This window comes from Aquarana catesbeiana, linkage group LG04 (assembly GCF_042186555.1).
Source record: "Aquarana catesbeiana isolate 2022-GZ linkage group LG04, ASM4218655v1, whole genome shotgun sequence".
Taxonomy (NCBI): Eukaryota; Metazoa; Chordata; class Amphibia; order Anura; family Ranidae; genus Aquarana; species Aquarana catesbeiana.
Window position 1 is genome coordinate 521,027,788 of NC_133327.1, and position 20,809 is coordinate 521,048,596.

Consider the following 20,809-nt stretch of genomic DNA (forward strand, 5'->3'; position numbering starts at 1 on the left):
AACACACTGAAAGACAGAAACGAACTGACAACACGCACTGAAAAACAGATACAAACCCACAAGCACAAACTGATGAGCAGTAACTAACTGAAACGCACGAGGCTGAAAAGCGCGAATCGTCTCTCACCAAACTTCTACCAACACGAGATTAGCATAAGAAGCCCAAAGGGTGGCGCACTGGCTATTGAACTTCCTCTTTATTGATGTGTTGTACGTCAGTGCGTTCTTGCCGATCGGAATTTCCGACAACATTTGTGCGACCGTGTGTATGCAAGACAAGTTTGAGCCAACATCCGTCGGAAAAAAATCCACGGTTTGGTTGTCGGAAATTCCGATCGTCTGTACGCGGCATTAGAGGGTGTATATCTCCTTAGTTAGAATTGCCCCAGTATAGGGTTTAGGAGAAGTTGTTTTCTACACCCATTGCTTGTTTTTCAGTATATTTATTTTTACTGTTCCCCTTTTTGCAATATATTCCTTGCTGTAGTTCAACTGTTTGCTGTATCACTGCTTTTGTTTTGTATCTCTTTTGCTACCAGGCTACTGGAACAGGGAACCCAATTCATCCAGTGTCTTCTTTAAGGGTACATGCTGCATATGTTTGTCCAGAAACTAGGGTAACTGTGTTTTTTAAATGTGGCTTGCTCCTAATCAGGATGCCACTCCTGTGTCAACAGTTTGTACCACTGAGAGTATATATTATAATATCTTGAATAAGGCACCAAGTTTTATAACATATGAAGGGCGCTTCACCACACAGTGTACTTACTCCTCAGCAAAGCCCATATAACAACATACATTTTCAATGCTCAAATGTAACTCAGTTATGTTAAACTAACAACATTTAACAGTCATGACTGAGATGTTTCAGCTTCCCCTGGTTCAGGTAAAGACTATAAAATATACCCTATTTTTCGCTCCATAAGACGCACTTTTTCCCCCCCAAAAAATTTGGGAAAATGTCTCTGCGCTGAGTCCTATGGAGCGAATACTGACCAGCGGTGGCCGCTTAGGCTGCTCTGTCTTCTATCTGAGTGACAGGTGGATGCATACAGGAATGTCAGTCTGTGTGAGGTGGAGGTGGCACAGGTAAGGCTGCATTTCATGGGCACAGGTAAGGCTGCATTTTATGGGCACAGGTTAGGCTGCATTTCATGGGCACTGGGCAGGCTGCATTTTTTTGGGCACAGGTAAGGCTGCATTTCATGGGCACTGGTCAGGCTGCATTTAATTGGCATAGGTCAGGCTGTATTTCATGGGCACTGGTCAGGCTGCATTTAATGGGCATAGGTCAGGCTGTATTTCATGGGCACTGGTCAGGCTGCATTTTTTTGGGCACAGGTAAGGCTGCATTTCATGGGAACAGGTCAGGCTGCATTTCATGGGCACAGGTATGGCTGCATTTTATGGGCACAGGTAAGGCTGCATTTTATGAGCACAGGTATGGCTGCATTTTATGGGCACAGGTCAGGCCACATTTCATGGGCACTGGTAAAAATTTTAGTACACCATTTGGTTCAAAATATTTTTTTTCTTGTTTTCCTCCTTTAAAACCTAGGTGCGTCTTATGGAGCAAAAAATACAGTATATAAACTCATAAGTCTATGTGAATTTAAACAGGCTTATGCGATTGGTCCTGGGGACCATCTGGGAAGATAATTTCACAGTCCAGTCAGCATCTCCTTGACTATCTGAAGAAACAACATTAACTGATCCCCAGGACAATCAGGGGAGCTTTAAGGTATCGGTCTGCATAAACCAATAATAAGCTGTAGTACCCATCAATATAGGCATAAACAATCTGCACCTAGTAGGCATTAGAGAGCTTAACTTTCTAAGCTGTTTAATAATTCAATTCTTCTTAAATGGAATAACAGTTTGTGAATGGTAGTCCTGTCAAAAGTATTTAGCTCTATAAAAGTTAAGTAAAGGGATGGCTACAGCAGTGTTAAACTGGACCCCTAATGTGCAGAAATAAAAATTGTGTGGAGCTGGTTTAAGTCCTTAGAGATGTAGGCCTTGTTGGGTTGTGTATAGAACATAATCTTTTGTGGCCCAAAAGACTGGAAAATTGGGAAAATGTTACCATAGCCTCTGTGTGAAATCCCCTCATAAAGGAGTGTGGGATGGCTCAATTGTCCAGTCCATATAATATAGTGCCCTGTTCTCTTGGCAGACTGATGACTGATGAATGCAGGTGGTCCCTTCATTGGAAAGGAAAGTCCCAGTGATAGTGTATTTAGTGATTTTGCAGGATCTGTATGAACGGCCTCATCTCACGCTGTTTTATACTATAGATGGGGAAAGATCCGCAAACAACTGGTAAGCGTAGCTTTGAAAGCAAACTTCCCTCTTGCCAATTGCATAAATCTATCTCCATGCTCCGTGTACCCTATCCATTTACAGTATTTCACTTAGAATTTTAGTGCAAAGTTCCTAAAATAATACTGTGACCATAACGTTTAGGTCAATTACTGACCCCGAGATACCTCTTATCTGGAGATTTGATGTGGATCTATTTTCAATGTTCTCCAGTTTTTCCATCTTGCAATGGAGATTTTGAATAGCTAATTCGAGGGAGTCAGTGTTTTCCTTGTGTATGTCTAGAACTTCAGTCACATTGTTCATGCAGCTGTAGCACTGAGCTAGGCTCTTTTTTCTCTCCTCCCTACTTGAGTGGCAGCTGCAAGGAGGAAGAGGAAGGACACAGAAATTATTGACTGTAAGTGCAGGCAAGACTCAAGACCCACCGCAAGCAACCAGGCAGGAGGATTGTGATTGACTGCTGGCTGTTCTAGCTATGTCAACTGCCCAGGACTGCAACAGGAGGCAAGTGATTGGCTGCAGCACTGTCTAGGAAGAGAATAGTTGGCCCCCCAGCTGTGGCAGAACTGCTGGATGCTGCAGGAATTTATAGGTCTCCCACCTGTGGAGACACTACACTAAAAGGGACTTCAAGTCCCAGGAGAAAGGTGTACTAGAGAGAGGTGATAAAAGAAAAGAGAAGCCTGGGCTCGGTAAGTCTCATGTGAAGGGTGAGGAGAGAAAGCTTGTGGACTGTTGAGTCAGACATGATGCTTATGTCTAGAGCTTGCCATGATATCGTAGTGGGACTGAGCTGTTACACTCACTCAGAGGCCCCTGTTGTCAGAAGGACCCGGTGAGCTGGGGGAGAAGGTTCCCCCTGGCTTCATAAGAGCTTGCCACTACAAAGTCCAGAGTTGCCGCCATTGCTGTAGATTTCACAGGAAGCAGCCCTTAAGCATTCAGCATTCTGGACACAAAAGAAAGGAAGGAGGCTTCACAACAGACTACATATTTGTGAGAGGCCACTGGCCACAATCTTGTTACCCTCCTCTTAAAGGGAGGATACCACCCAGATTTGGAATGTAGTTTGGGGATTTTTTACCCCTTTACTGTTGGAGTACAAAGTTATTTGAATGCTCTAACATGGGGGGGGGGGGGGGGGGGCGTGGCAGACGCTCTGACTGAGCTTGATGCTCAGTGGTCCCCGGGCTCCAGGAAGATAGGCTGTGGTGTTCAGCAGGCTCCAGACTGGCTATAGCGTGTCCACATGCTGCACTTCCGCCTGGTGGTGGTGGAAAGAGCCAGACTAATGGGCTTAGAGCTTACCTCTTTGCGCAGAGTGCGGATTCTGGGAGCACAATTAAAAGAACCTCGGTCCAGGAGGGAAGGAAGTTCGGCTACCCTAATATGAGGGGGGGGGACCGGGGAGGGTCGGATGCGATCCCTCCGTACAGGGCCGAGGAGAGACAGGCTTTGGAAGGGGTGTTGCAGCACATGGCAATGGCCAAATACCTCTGAGCCCACAGCAAAGCTGTACAACCCTGGAAAGGGATCTCCCAGGAGACGGGAGAGACACCTCAGTTTATGCCGGTGGAACGGAGGGTCCGGAGGGGGAGTGTATTGGAGGGGACCCGAGTCTTCAGGAGGTGGAAGGAATCCCAGGGGGGACGGTTGAACCCCTGGAAGTTGAAAGTCCTGGTACTACAAAACCCAGCAGTGAATCAGCAAAAATCAGCAAAGGACTTGTGATGAATCCAGAGACAGCCTCTACAGGGCAGGTGCAATATGTTAACCCTTTGTATGGTGATCTTAATGATGCACTAAGTGCATCTCAATCAGAGTTAATAGTGGATCGGGACTTAAGAGAACATTTGAGAGTACTTCCTACAAAGAAAGACATTCAATTACTTATAACCGCTGTTGAATCATCCTGCAAACAGGCTGTGGAGGGGGTAAGGGAGGATATAGGGGCACTGGGGCACAGAGTAGAGGAAATGGAGATGGGCCAGGATGATATTAGACAAGGAGTGGCTGATATCCAAGATATGACAAAACATCATGAGGAAGTGCTGAATTCTCTGTTAGATCAAATGGATAATCAAGAAAATAGAGATTGTAGGCAAAATATACATATAAGGGGCCTGCCTGAAATAAAACAACATTTTGAATTGCTTCCAAAGGTGATCAGTCCGTTCCAGTTAATTCTGGGGCCATCTGCACCGGATAAGGTTGAAATAGACAGAATCCATCGTGCCCTTGCCCCTACCCCCCAAAATGCAGAAAAGAGATGTAATTTGTAAACTACATAGATATCCAGTGAATGAAGCCATCATGAAAGCAGCCCGTAATAAATCCATGGTTGATTTTGAAGGTGCACAAATAGCCTTATTTCCGGATTTATCATATAGAACTCTTATGCAACGCAGAAACCCTTGCTAGAAGTTCTAAAAGCAGCTGATGTTGAATATTGCTGGGGATATCCCTTTCAGGTTGTAGCAACCCGGAATGGGAAAACAGCAACATTTAAAATGAAAGATGACTTGCAACACTTCATAGAGGTGCTGGAGCTCCCCCTGGTGGACTTTCCGGATTGGAGATTGAATACCTACAAACCATCACTACGATGACCAGACCAATGGCAACAAGTGCCAGTTAAAGGTCGATAGCAAATTGACCTGGATATGGATAAGACAGGACTATAATCCGGTCATAGAAAGATATGCCTGAATAGTGGTGTAAAGTGAAAAAGGCTAAGAGTAAAGGAGCAGATTGTCTAAAGTTGACTGGGGGGCGATGTTTTGGGTGGGGGGGAGAGGTTGTTTTTTCTCTCTGTTCTCTCCTAATCCCCCACCACCCTCCCCTTTTTATTTATTTATTTTTTTAAATCCCTTTTATTACCTCCCTTTTTTTGGGGGGGGGGAGATGTTGTTTTTCCCTCTGTCCCCTCTTAGTCCCCCACCACCCTCCACCCCCTTTTTTTACCCCCCCCTTTTCCCCCTTTCTCCCCCCCTAAATATTTTTTTGTTTTCTCCCCTTTGTTGGGAATTTTTGAGGCAATACGCTGAAATACCGCAAAAAAAAAAAAAGATATGAAAATATAAACGGAAGCCCGGTGTTCATGGGGTACCCTGTTCATGTTTTTATTCATCTTTTTTCCCAGTCCTGAGATAAGGGACCTTGTTTTCTGCCAAAAGGCACCTCTGCCCGGATTCACCCTGCCTTTAGGGGAATGTGCCACAGACAGTGGCATAGTAGGTTATGGTTTTTAGATGGTAATGTGGGTTTTTTTTCTCCTCCTCCTTCCTCTCATCAGGTGCATCCAAGGCGAGAGAGCTCAGACACCGATTAGGCAGAGCAGTATAATAAGAGACTCATGGGAGTAATGAGAGAATGACAGGTAGAATGAAGATTGTATCATATAATGTGAGAGTGCTCTGCTCGATAAGATGATAAGATGGGCCGCCTCTGGCATGAACTGCGTCACATGAAGGCAGAGATAGTTTTTTTGCAAGAGACAAACTTCATGGCAGGGTCGACCCCTCGTATGCCTCTTTTTCCATATAATCAATGGTTTCATGCACCTTCACCCATTCCTAGGGCTAGAGGAGTTACAATAGCTATACGCAAACAACGTCCCCTAGTACCTACAGAAATACGAGTAGATCCTAAGGGACGCTTTCTTTTTATTAAAGGAAAGATCCAGGGCCAGTGTTATACCATAGCTACTATATATGCCTCCAATAGCCATACCGTTAAATTTCTATCTAAAACTTTGGATATCCTGGGGAAGTTTCGGGAAGGTCTATTGGTTATGGGAGGGGTTTTTAACATCACCTTGGACCCTAGTCTAGACACCTCTTCAGGGAAAACCTTTGTGTCTCATAAGGCGTTAAGATATGTTAAACAGCGCCTTCGCTCTCTGCATTTTGTGGACAGTTGGAGGGCACTGCATGAGCGGGACAGGGGTTCAGTTATTACTCCAAGATACACAATGTATATTCAAGGATCGATATGTTGTTGATCGATCAATATTATCTGAATTATGTAAATGTATCAATTATCGAGTCAATCACCATGTCAGACCATGCTCCAATAAGTTTAACGATATGTCCAGCATCGATTGGGCGCCTGGAAAGAACATAGCGATTGAATGAATCTATTTTGGATGATAAACAGAATGTGGAATCCTTGTCCCGCACATTAGCATTATATTTTGAGACCAATATATCAGAGGAGGTGTCTTACCAAGTGGTATGGGAAGCCCACAAGGCGGTCATCAGAGGGGAGTTAATTTGAATGGGTTTGCGTATGAAAAAAGAGAGACAGAAGGAAATGGTTGGGCTCTTAGAGGATATACATAAACTTGAAATTAAACATAAAGCCCATTTAAAACCTGGGGACCCGCAGAGACTGGAGAAACTGCGGGCAGACTTAAAACAGCTTCTCGATCGAAAAGTTCAAAATAAACATTGATACTTTGCCCACCAATTTTATGAACAGGGGAATAAGGGTGGGAGACTATTGGCTAGACAACTAAAAAAACAAGCTTCACACCATGTTCACACTATAAAGTTAGTGGACTCCCAAGCAATAGCAGCTGATTTTCATCGCTTTTATGTGTCTCTATATAACATAGACTCAGTTCCTCTGGGGGTGGAGGAGGGTGGATAGATTAGTATATCTTGAGGCCTCAGGACTACAGGCTATTCCATCTGCGGCCTTGGAGGGAATGGAAAAAGCAATCTCCATTGAATAACTGGACGGAGCGATTGTGGCTTTGCCATTAGGTAAAAGCCTGGGACCTGATGGTTTCACAAATATGTATTATAAAAAGTTTTCCTCAATCCTGTTGGTTCCTCTTTGCAGATACCTTAACTCTAACTCGGCCTTTAACCCAGTGCCTCCAGATGCACTGTTGGCTTATGTGACGGTTCTCCCGAAGGTAGGGAAATACCCTCAGTGCTTTGCCAGCTACAGACCCATCTCCCTCCTTAACTCTGACACTAAGCCCCTGGCTAAAATTCTGTCCCTACGGTTACAAGAACATATAGTTAAATTGATTCACCCAGATCAAACAGGGTTTATGAAGGGCCGAGAGGCTAGAGATAATACTATTCGGGCCCTGCATGTATTGCATTGGATGCACAATGGACCGAACCAGACCCCGAGTATAGTAATTTCAATGGATGCTGAAAAAGCATTTGATAGGGTGGGGTGGGAGTTTATGGTTGGAGTTTTGAGGGAGATGGGTTTGAGAGAGCGGATGATGGGATGGGTGACGGCACTGTAAGCAGATCCTAGAGCAAGGGTTAAAGCGGGGTTCCACCCAAATTTTGAACATTATCTCTATGCATTCTCTTCCTTGCCTAGATGCTGACATGCTGTGTAAAAAAAATTAAATCGCCGTAATTACCTTTTTTTTTTCTAATCTTCTTAGCACTTCCTGGTTCCCATGGGAGTAGGCGTGTTTCTAGCCTCTCCCAGACCTCCCACAGTCCCCTGGGAGCTAGTCTCAGGCTTCCCAGCATGCCTTGTGCAACAGCGTCATCACAACATCTCGGTGAATGCTGGGAGCACAGCATTCACCGCATCCAGGAAATACATGCTTGTGGGCTTCAAATGCCCACAATGAAGATGGAAACCGCCTTCAGTGAATTTTATAAGTTATTCTTTACAACGAAATCGGACACAGGTGGGCTTATTACACAGAACATGTGAGTAGATAATCATGAGAAGAAAAGTTTGTGAATGAACTCCAAAAAAAAAAAACGATAGATAGGTGGACCCCCGCTTTAAAGTTAATGGTAGACTATCAGATTATTTTGAGATACGGAATGGGACTAGGCAGGGATGCCCGCTGTCCCCATTGTTATTTGCTATGGTGCTAGAGCCCTTTCTGCGTACAATTAGGGGAAATAGGAAGATCAAGGGGATTTGTATTGGATCAATGGAACATAAGATCTCAGCTTACGCAAATGATCTACTGTTGTACCTATCCTCTCCTCAAGAGTCTTTGACGGATCTGATGTTGGAAATAGACAGGCTTGGCCTTATATCTAATTTTAAAATAAATATTGAGAAATCAGTGTTGATGTTGGCGCCTTGATTCTATATTGTATTTAGGGATCTATATTTCTTCAGATATAAAGCGCCTATATGGTTTAATCTATGGACCATTGATGGTATCCATAATAAAAGACTTGCAAAAGTGGAGAAGTCACATTCTGCCATGGTTTGGCAGGGTAAACGCGCATAAAATGAGTTTAATTCCCAGGCTTATTTATGTTTTACATACCGTACCCATAACACTCCCACAGACATTCTTTAAACAAATACGAAGGGCTTTTATGACCTTTGTGTGGTGAGATTAACACCCCAGGTTGGCACACGAGATTTTGAGGAGACCAAAACGGGAGGGTGAGGTGGGACTCCCGGATATAGCGCTTTAATAGAGAGCCATGGCCCTGGTTCATATAATGAACCAGGGCCATGGGCCGATGCTTTTAGCCGCATCGGTTGTTATACTCGGGTAGCCGATCGCCCGCTGGAAACAACGGTACCGGGATGATGCCTGCAGCTGCGGGCATCATCCCGGTATAACCCCGGAAAGCCGAGTACGCATATCTGCGTACGGTCGGCGGGAAGGGGTTATATAGCTATATTGTGCAATGTGTATTTTTATGTTGTATGTTGGCGTTTGTCTTAAAGAAAATGTGATTGATTATGAATGCTCCAACACAGGACTCTGGGCCCCAATGCTTGCCAATGTCTAGTATCACACTGGCCAGTGGGAAGGGTTGCAAAGAGATTCTAATGCCCCGTGCACACGGTCGGATTTTCCGACGGAAAATGTGTGACAGGATCTTGTTGTCTGAAATTCCGACCGTGTGTAGGCTCCATCACACATTTTCCATCGGATTTTCCGACACACAAAGTTTGAGAGCAGGATATAAAATTTTCCGACAACAAAATCCATTGTCGGAAATTCCGATCGTGTGTACACAAATCCGACGGACAAAGTGCCATGCATGCTCAGAATAAATAAAGAGATGAAAGCTATTGGCCACTGCCCCGTTTATAGTCCCGACGTACGTGTTTTAAGTCACCGCGTTTAGAACGATCGGATTTTCCGACAACTTTGCGTGACCGTGTGTATGCAAGACAAGTTTGAGCCAACATCCGTCGGAAAAAATCCTAGGATTTTGTTGTCGGAATGTCCGAACAAAGTCCGACCGTGTGTACGGGGCATAAGAATTTTAGCCTCTAAATGAGTATTACCTATATTCCCCCCCCCCCTCCAGAACCTGGATTCAGGTACCCATAGGGTAGAGCACTTGGCTTATGCATTGTTATTGCTGTACTGTACAAATCTGCTGTGACTGTTTACTGCTGTTTCTTTTTTGTGTGGCATTGCTGGAGGGGGTTGTTGCCATCCAGAATCAGAATCAGGGAACCTATTTATGAGTGACTCCTTCAAGGATAAACACTACACCAGGGGTAGGCAACCTCAGCCCTCCAGCTGTTTGAAACTACAAGTCCCATGAGACATTGCAAGACCCTAACAATCACAGGCATGACTCCCAGAGGCAGAGGCATGATGGGATTTGTAGTTTCACCACAGTTGGAGGGTCGAGGTTGCCTACCCCTGAACTACACAGTCTTGTAGTTGTTGTATTTGGTAACCCAGATTTCTCGGGTCAGCTGTTTAGTTATCTTCTGTGATGTTGTGTCCAGGGTTTTGCTCAAGATCTCTGTAAATTGTTCTAGTAATATTGATAGGGCTGGTGTGGAAAAGATAGCTAGATTTTTGTCCAGGGACTGACTGTTGCTGCCTCCATTGATGTGTCGTGATCCAAGTCCACCTTCGCCATCTTGACAGTCACTCTAACCAGGACCTCTTTAATTTTTAGTCGGACACGCTAATACTTCATCTTGGCAGCACTGGACATAGTACAACGATGTGACAAGCTTTGATAGCTTTAGAGTTCTGTTTTACCCCCTAGGTAGTGCAGAGCCTGTCTATTGTGCGACCATTCCAAATCCTGCACATGCACAACTCCTTTACTATGCTTTTATTGACGTTAATAAAGGTTGTGCGATGAATGTTTGTATTCTCCTTTCCCATGATGGTCTGATGAAGTGGGGTGTGTGAAGTGTCTGATGGTTACCGATGGCCTCTGCAAATTAAAGCCATATTGGAATATAGTCATACAACATGCTATGTTTAGCTATCTTATTCATTTATGTGGTCAATAGGGATGAGTTCAGTGTTTGGTTGGAGCATAAGTTCCGAAAGCCAAACGTTTGGGCGGGGTAAGCAACCTTTTGAGCATAGTGTGCCAAAAAATGTTTTCAAGAAATTGAGAGTGTCAGCTACTGTACATTAAAAAAAAAGTCAACTTCACATTCTCAATCTCGAAAAGGAATTTTTCTAAAGTAAATGCTGTAAATTAGATGAATAATAGTATCAAGTGAAAATTGGTAAGTGGTAAAGTAAATGGTAACTTAACCTTGTTCCATAGAACGTGTGCTGCAAGGTAAGTATATTAAGCTCAGTTATACAGTTGGAAATACAGTGGGAGGTGATAGCAATCAACCTAATAAAGTTCTCTCCAATCAGACCCAATTCCTGCACCTTCACACCTCACATCCACTGTAATTTCTGCACCTTCACACCAAGGCAAGTATATTCAATTCAGTTATACAGTTGGAAATACAGTGGGAGGCGATAGCAATTAACCTAATGAAGTTTTCTCCGATCAGGCCCAAATGCACCTTCACATCTCGGATCAACCCAATTCCTGCACCTTCATACCTCAGAACAGCCCCAATTCCTGTATTTACATACCTCAGATCACCCCAATTCCTGCACCATCACACCTCAGATGAGACCTAATTTTTGCACCTTCACACCTCAAAGAAGTCCCATTTCCTACACCATTAGACCTTAGGTCAGCTCCAATTCCAACATCTTCACACCTCAGATCACCCCGATTTCTGTACTTTCAGAACTGAAATAAGCCCCAATACATGTACCTTTAAACCTCAGATCCGGGCCTGGCCTAGCCTGGATATGACGGTATGAAGACGTGTCTTCTGTGAGCTCCGGGCTTCCCCTGCCTATGCCGACATATTGTGGAAATCAATTATCTGCTACACCGGCATGCTAGCTGTGAGAAAATACAGGACCAGATTGCCAGCCCGAGCAGCCCGTTCCCACACCTCCCAGGGAGAGATTCAGCGTTATTTCCAGAGTGCACACCGCACCTCCCCAGGCACCATAGTGGCGGCACCTCGTGGCTCAGGCCTGAGCACCCAAAACATGCCAGATCCACCTACATCTCCTACCTCATCCTCCATCTTGGACTCCTTGGAGATGGCCAACTCCTTACTGAGGGGGGAAACAAGCCACCTGGACAGTGCCACCTTGACAGTGATATCCAGGCACTCCTGCAGGCTCTAACCACCAGACAGGACATCGAGGCCCTGATTCTCAGGGTGGAGGAGACACACCGCCGGGACATCTAAGCCATAAGAGCAGAAGTTCACTCGCTCTCGGAGAGGGTGGATTCAGGGGAGACATCGATATCCTCCCTGGAACATCTCATGGAAGCCCTGAAGCGCTCCCGCATCTCCCAGGTGGACACAGCGGTCAAACTTCAACTCAACCTGGAGGACCTAGAGGACAGGAGCTGCAGGTTATTCCTGCGGGGCCTCCCCAAGGCTACAGGTACTGAAGATCTTCCAGCCACAGTGGGTGCCATCTTTCAAAATGTCTTAAAATCCCCTCAGATCACGGTAGAATTGGATAGGTTCCATAGGGCACTGGGCCCCAGATCTAACGACCCAGAGTGGCCCCGGGATGTGGTATGCCGCCTACATCGCTATCCTCAGAAGGAACTAATCTTCTGTACAGCCTGGGAAGCCGGAGAGATAGACTTTGATGGTGTCCCATCAAAATTCTCCCAGATCTGTCTAGGGCAACGCTTCAGCGCAGGGCCTGCCTGCACCCTGTCCTTGAACTGGCTAGAGACCGGGGCTGCACTTACAGATGGGGCTACCCACTGGCTATCACCTTTCAGAAGGCCTCCACCTCCTTTATCCTGCGTACACCTGCAGACTTACCGGAGTTATTTGCCTTCCTCGATGTCGGACCCATCCAAATCCCGAATTGGCTCCAAATTATTCCACACCCGGTGGGTCACCCCGGCCCTCCAGGGCCCCGGAGTTTCCCTCAAGCACGCCAGCAAAGAACACGGAGGAGGTCGCGAGCAGCCCCGGGAATCCTAGGTGACGCCGGTTCTACTTCAGCTACAGTGAGGTATGTGACTACAGGACTAATGGCAAACGTTCTTAGCAGTCCCCGCCACTCACATACGGCTGGGGTGGCTTGCCCTCTTTCTTAAGTGCACTTTAGAAGGCCCCTGTCCCTCTATGGTTCTCTACAGATACATACCCTTATACTGATTACAGGATGAGATACAAGACCCATTATGGATGCAAGGTCTTTGTGCCTCAATTTTTCCTCTGCCACGCGGTTTCCTTCCAGCAGTACATTCAGAGACTTCCATCCTGTTTTTTCAACAAGGTCTTCGAGCCTTAATGTTTCCCTGCTGCAGGACTATATTGCTTTTTACATGCCAGCGATGCCCTCCAGTGATCCCCTTGCCTTTGCCTAATGTCTATATAACATCTTGGTTATACCTGCTGATTCTGGAGTATATGTTGCTCAATATATGCTGGGATGGTGTTGCTCGGACATTGCATGTGTATATTTAAATTTGACTACCTTCACAGTTTGAATGTTCCTGCTAGTTATCATTATGCTAGAATTCTCTCCTAGGTCTGCTCGTGCAGGGTTTAGCAGTTTTACAAACGTTGCCGTACAGGTCCTGTGTCCCCTACATGAGACCACATCCATTTCTGCTTACGGGGTGAGTTGTATGTGTCAGTCATCAATATTGCCAAGGGTTACTGCATGGGATAGTATCTCTGCTGACCATTGCTGTTTTCGTCTCACTATACTCGTGCCCTGTGACTGGCATGTAACTCCCCTCTTGGTATGAGATACATATCTTGTAAGCAATAGCCCAACCCTCTGAGGCCCCTTACCTTCACTGTAAATCTGAGGGGTAGATCTGAAATGAGGGGAAGCTCTGCTGATTTTATTATCCAATCATGTGCAAGCTAAAATGCTGTTTTTCATTTTCCTTGCATGTCCCCCTCGGATCTACAGGGACTGCACTTCCAAGGGCACTTTCAGTGCAATTTCAAGTGCACTTTGCACTTGTAGTCTGCGCTTGTAGTGCAAAGTGGATTTGCCTTTGGTAAATAACCCCCATTGTTTAACAAATTTGTTTTATGTGTTGCTTTCCGTAATGCTGTCACATATTGTTTCTGCATGTTGAATTATACGCATCAGATATTTGGCTCTATTGTTTTTATTATGTGTCAAGGTCAGGGTGGGTAGGGGGAGCCGGAGCTCCATTCCCAGTTGTGTCTATCCAAACCCCCACGTAGGCCAGCGCTCAGTCTCCAGTTTAAAACTGGTGAGCCTATTAGCAATAGTTTGCTACCATCTTAGTGATCTGTTATTTTCTTCTGTTCTGCTAATATTACATAGTTACATAGTAGGTGAGGTTGAGGTCTGTGATTACATGTCAGTATTACATTGTATATCCCTGTATGTTGTGATCATTCAGGTGCTTATCTAATAGTTTCTTGAAACTATCAATTCCCCCTGCTGAGACCACCACCTGTGGAAGGGAATTCCACATCCTTGCCGCTCTTACAGTAAAGAACCCTCTATGTAGTTTAAGGTTAAACCTCTTTTCTTCTAATTTTAATGAGTGGACACGAGTCTTGTTAAACTCCTTTCTGTAAATGAATAAACGGTCCTTCTATGTGTAACGTCCTACATACACACAACCAACCACCACTGCGCCTCGGAGCAAATCAATTAAATGGTGATAAACATCAATTGGTAAAGCCTATCTAAAGCTGCCACTTAGTGTATAATAGTATCTAAAAAATATTTTTAAATCTTGTGACGTGATAATGATGTATTGCAACCCACGTGAAGAATAAAAATGTGGCGCTATTCTAATCACTCTTTCCGTAATATTGCCATTACAAGTGAATATCCTAAATTCATAACCCTTTTGTTCAAAGGGTGTGAATCAAACACATAATTAGTGAAAAATAGTGATAATAAAAATCAGAAAATACAAACAAAAAAACAAAAAACAAAAAACACCAAAACGCAATGAAGTGACTTCAGTGACTCAGTGATATTGCTGAAAATCGCAGATGTGTCAATTCTATAATCAAGTGTGCAGTTGATCAATACCACACTCAGCATGAACTTCGTGACTAAATAACAAAAAAGGTCCAATAGTAAGTGCACATATGTGAAATAAAAAGTCCGTGTTGAAGATGCACAATAAATAGTGTCACAGCAAATCTTGGAAGATCCTGCAGTAAACTTGAACTCTCCACCACACCTCTGTGTTCAGTGTTCCCTCTCCCAATAGACAGTCTCTTACCAACTCTGTATGCCTCCACTTTCGTATGAGGCTAGCAAGCATAAGAATATCCAGGCAATCAGAAGAGGTTAAATGTATTCCATTCAGGGACTCGTTCCATATGTAAATGAGAAAGAACTCCCAATAGTGTGATAACGTAAAAACTTATAATATCCACACTATAAAATACACTACAAAGGGTACACTCACATTGTGTCAACTTTATAACAGCACATCAAAACACTCCACGGCACTCTGTGCACAGCAATCTCAACAAGGTAATCTGGGTGGTCTATCCTAAGGTTTTCACATAGGGTGTGTGGTCACGGCGGACCTCAATGCCAGCAGTGTGTGTAGGGGTCTATCTCACCCACTCCTCGCTCGCTCTTCCAATGACTCCTCCGTCTCCCTGACAAGTGAACCGCAGCTCCTTGTTCTATTAAGCCACACAGTCTCTGGTGTTTATCCTTCTCTCGGCCTTGCCCCCGACATGTTTCGCTACAACTGCAGCTTATTCATGGGATAGGCCGCTCAGATTGTCAATCTACTTATATAACCTCCCTCCCCTCTGTCTAACTAAGGGGATCTCAGTGCGCATGCGCGTCCCGCGTGTCCCGCGCATGCGCAGTTAGAGTGTCCCCATAACGCGCAAACCACAGCTAAATACAGCTGTCTGTTTATCCTGTCATGTTATTCTCTGCAGCGGTTTCAAGTTATTAGCATCCCCCTGCTCAATATCTATGGATCTAAGTGTCCTAAAGCCCAATGACAGTTTAAAAGTTATATTGAATGTCCTGGAATGTATTTCAGAGCGCTTTATGCGCTTAATACTGACACAAACTAAATAAATAATATAGGAGTGCTTTAATCCCCTCTCCATTAACCCTAGGGATCCAAAGCTTCTCAAATTGTCAGCTAATACTCTCATTGGTCTGTAACATTGAGTGTCCTCACTACCATACATCAAAAAGAGGTGTAAAACCATATATTAATAATCTGTAGCTCTAAAAATTAAAAATTATAAAAATATATATATAATGCATAAAATTATATCAAATGGAAGAATGGGCTTGGCTAAATTCAAAATAAAATGAGATCAGACATATTGCATCTGATGTTACTACAACTGCCTCTATTAATATCAGTCATATGTGACCAATTTCAGGAATACTATTGCAGTATTCCAAAAAATTCTGCCTGAAACCATTGTATATCTATAGCTATATCACATATCATTATATCAGGATATCTATACTCCATATTCTCACATAGGTAATATATCCATTACTTCTAATTGGCATGGTCATAACTCGAAGTTATCATCTGATTATCTTCAAAGAATAATAAATCAGGAACATACATACAGTACGTGCACAAATATATATAAAAATATAAAAAATATATATATATATATAAAGATAAAGAATTATATTATGTAAAAAACTGGACAATCTACTAACAGGCATCGCATTATCTTACTGTTAGGATAGTTCTGTATTCATCTTATCTCAAAATAACCCTATTTATCCTGCAGGAAGTATGAATACAACTCTGGGGTATATGGGGAAACAGTACCATTTTACCTGGAGGCAGGTATTAATGTGCTAATCTTAAACCCGGGAGAATATGCCTACTCAGCTAAAAATCGTTGATGAAGCAATTGAGGTCTAGCTCAATGTTGAGCCCCCTCGGAGTGAGGCTTTTAAACAGGAATATCCATTCCGTTTCTCGGCGTGACAAATCCCTCACTCTGTTCGAGCCTCTCCAGGAGGGGTATACCACCTCTAAGCCACAGAATTGTAGCAAGGATGGGTCCCGTTGATGTTTCTCCCTAAAGTGCATAGACACGCTATGATACTTGTACCCATTTCTTATGTTGGTCAGATGCTCACTAATCCTAATCTTTAGTTGCCTTTTCGTTCTACCAACATAATACAAGCCACAGGGGCACCACATGAGATATACTACATGTGTGGTGGTGCACGTGCTAAATTCCTTGATCTCAAACCTATCCCCCTCTCTGTTGGTGACAGTGGTGACACCTCTATTCCTAACCTTTACTGTCTTACAACAGATACACTTCCCACAGCAGTAAAAGCCCTTAAAACCAAAGGACAAAGATCTTGAATTAGGTGGATCAAGGATCTTTTTCACTATCTGGTCTCCTATACTCGGGGCTCTTCTATATATAAACCTCGGCTGAGTTGACAAGATATCACCCAGATATTTGTCTCTACATAGTATGTGCCAGTATTTTCTAAAGATATGCTCAATGTCCTTATACTGACAATGGAACCCGGATATAAAGCTTAATTGATGCCTGGTTTCCTCATTTTGTACTCCTTTTTCTTTCAGGCATTCCTCTCTAGGGATTTCAGCAACTTCCTCTATTATTTCAGCTAATACGTCTTCCTTATAGCCCTTCTGCATAAATTTTTTCTTCAGGATATCAGATTGAGTTAGGAAGTCTTCCTTCAACGTACAATTCCGACGGATCCGCAGCAGTTGGCCCTTCGGTATGTTTTTTATCCATGATGGATGATGTCCACTAGCCACGGACAAATAACTGTTGCGGTCCGTCAGTTTGAAATACACCTTGGTTTTCAGTGATCCATTCATTTTTTCTATAGTGACATCAAGAAAATTGATCGACTCCTCACTAACTTGGTATTCCAATTTAATGTTGTTTGTGTTGTTGTTAAGATGTTTCAAGAATACCTCCAACGATTCCTTCGTGCCCTGCCATATTAGCAAAATGTCATCAATGAACCTTCTGTAAAAGACCATTTCAGGTCTATTGATGTTAAAAATACGTCTGTCCTCCCATTCAGACATAAACAGGTTGGCGAGGCTGGGGGCATATTTTGCCCCCATTGCCACGCCAACCTGCTGGGAATAGAAGTGTCCATCGAACCAGAAGTAGTTGTGGGACATGCAGAAATCTAGTGCATGTCCCACAAACTTCTTCTGCGCGAAAGGAATGTCGTCCCGTTTGCTGAGCGCCCAATTGAGGGCCAGCGCTGCATCTTCATGCTGTATATTGGTATACAGCGACGCTACGTCAGCTGTCACCAAATAGGATGTCACTGTGGGGTCAAGCTTCACTGGTTCCAACAATCGTAGCAAGTCCGAGGTATCCTTCAGATATGCTTTCGTTGTCTTCACACTGGGTTGCAGGAACTTGTCTAAATATTCTCCCAGTCTCGCAGTAACAGAACCAATCCCGTTTACTATAGGTCGCGGAGGTGGATGTAGGGTGTTTTTATGCACTTTAGGTAGTGTATATATCACTGGTATGCGACTTGCGCTTGGAACTAAATACCTTTTTTCCTTAGGGTTCAGGGCCCTCATCCCAAATCCCCATTCTACAAGCGCAGCCAATTGTGTACTATATGAATCTGTGGGATCTGACTTCAATTTCATATAAGTATTTTGGTCACTCAGTAGTTCCACCAGTTGATCATGGTAAAATTTCTTATCCATAATTACCACACCACCACCCTTATCCGCTGGACGGATAATAATGTTTTTCCTATTTTCCAAGGATTCGATCCCCTCCTTAATGTAATAGGGATTCACCCCTTTTCTAACAGGTAATTCCTCGATCTCTTTTAAGACGAGATTTTTAAATACCTCCACAAAGTGGTTGTTTTGAATCAAGGGGTTGAAGATGGACCTGTTCTTTAGGCCACTGTCTATATTAACCGGGGTCCGTGAAGCCCTCATACTTGCTTCCACTGGGTGACTCAGAAAGTGCTTTTTTATGTTCAATGTCCGAATGAACTTATGTGTGTCAATGTATACCTGGAATTTATTCATTTGTTTTTTAGGTGCACACTTTAGGCCTAAATTTAAGATGTTAATCTCCTTGTGGTCTAACGTCACCCCACTTATATTATAAATACCGGTATTCACATGTCCCTCGGCCGTTTTTTTGGGTTGCCTTGATCGGCCAGCCCTACATCCCCTCCTTCTCTTGGTGGGGGCCCTGCGTATGTGCCTTGCGTATGGGGGGGTCCAAACTTTCCCCCCTTCTGATATTGTGTTCGGGGGTGTCCCCTTGGTGTTCCCCGTTTCCCTCCCCTCCCCCGTTGTCCTAAAAAAGAATGGTTATATGGTGATGGGTCATAGTAGCCCTCATCTTCCAACTCCGCATATCTATTATACAACGGGATTCCATTATTCCTATCCGAATAATGGTTCGGTGGGGGGTGTTGTCTCCACTGTTGATGTTCCTGTGGAGGATGATATCCTCTTGGTTCATCTCCTCTATATGGTGACTGATAATAGTAATCATCTCTTCTTTGTGGGGTGTTATTTCTATGGGGTTTCGGTGTTTGATAATTGTACTCTCCCCTTCCCTGTCGTCCTGGTCTGGGTGAGTATCCATATCCTTCATTGTGATTGTTATTCCTCACCTGGTGGTCCCCTTTGTGGGTAGCACCACTAGGTCCTTGTTTGTTCTTTTTTAACAAAGCTTTTTGTCCGCCTTCCTTCTGCATAGGTTTAGATTGGGCCTTTCCCACAATGGGTTCTGTTTCCTGACTTGGATCCTCTGCAACGCCTTCCTGGTTGTCACTATTATTACTTTGCCAGGAGTAAATCTTATTCGTCCTAAAATCATTCGAGTCCCTCGTGAACTTCTTCACCTTCTTTTTTTGTGTTTCACGATCCACCTTCTCTAATTTTATTTTCATTTTAGTGTTAAAATCTTTAATTTGGTTGGATTCCTTGATGGGTTCCAATTTCTCTTGCAACAACCTAATATTCTCATTAATCCTACCAAGTTTGATATGCTTTCTTTTTAAAACCAAGCTTTGTAGTTCCCTACCCGCTCTGTTAAAAAATGCCAGCCATTCTTCCATAAAATGCGGGTCATTAAGACCATCCTGTGGGGGTACTTCCCACCTAAGGCTCCTAAAAATTAAATTTTCCTTCTGGTAGTGTTCAAAAGTGAACACATCCCACCACGCTTTTAATTGTTTCTCAAGGAGATTTTCCAATGATCTCAATGTTCCTGCAAAATCCTCCTCATCCACAGTCATAACTTGATTACTTGAGAAAACATGTTCAGGATTCATTTGTCTATTAGACAAATAATTAAAAGGGTCCATGGCAGCTAATGGATATCAAAATCAATAAATGAATAAACGGTCCTTCTATGTGTAACGTCCTACATACACACAACCAACCACCACTGCGCCTCGGAGCAAATCAATTAAATGGTGATAAACATCAATTGGTAAAGCCTATCTAAAGCTGCCACTTAGTGTATAATAGTATCTAAAAAATATTTTTAAATCTTGTGACGTGATAATGATGTATTGCAACCCACGTGAAGAATAAAAATGTGGCGCTATTCTAATCACTCTTTCCGTAATATTGCCATTACAAGTGAATATCCTAAATTCATAACCCTTTTGTTCAAAGGGTGTGAATCAAACACATAATTAGTGAAAAATAGTGATAATAAAAATCAGAAAATACAAACAAAAAAACAAAAAACAAAAAACACCAAAACGCAATGAAGTGACTTCAGTGACTCAGTGATATTGCTGAAAATCGCAGATGTGTCAATTCTATAATCAAGTGTGCAGTTGATCAATACCACACTCAGCATGAACTTCGTGACTAAATAACAAAAAAGGTCCAATAGTAAGTGCACATATGTGAAATAAAAAGTCCGTGTTGAAGATGCACAATAAATAGTGTCACAGCAAATCTTGGAAGATCCTGCAGTAAACTTGAACTCTCCACCACACCTCTGTGTTCAGTGTTCCCTCTCCCAATAGACAGTCTCTTACCAACTCTGTATGCCTCCACTTTCGTATGAGGCTAGCAAGCATAAGAATATCCAGGCAATCAGAAGAGGTTAAATGTATTCCATTCAGGGACTCGTTCCATATGTAAATGAGAAAGAACTCCCAATAGTGTGATAACGTAAAAACTTATAATATCCACACTATAAAATACACTAC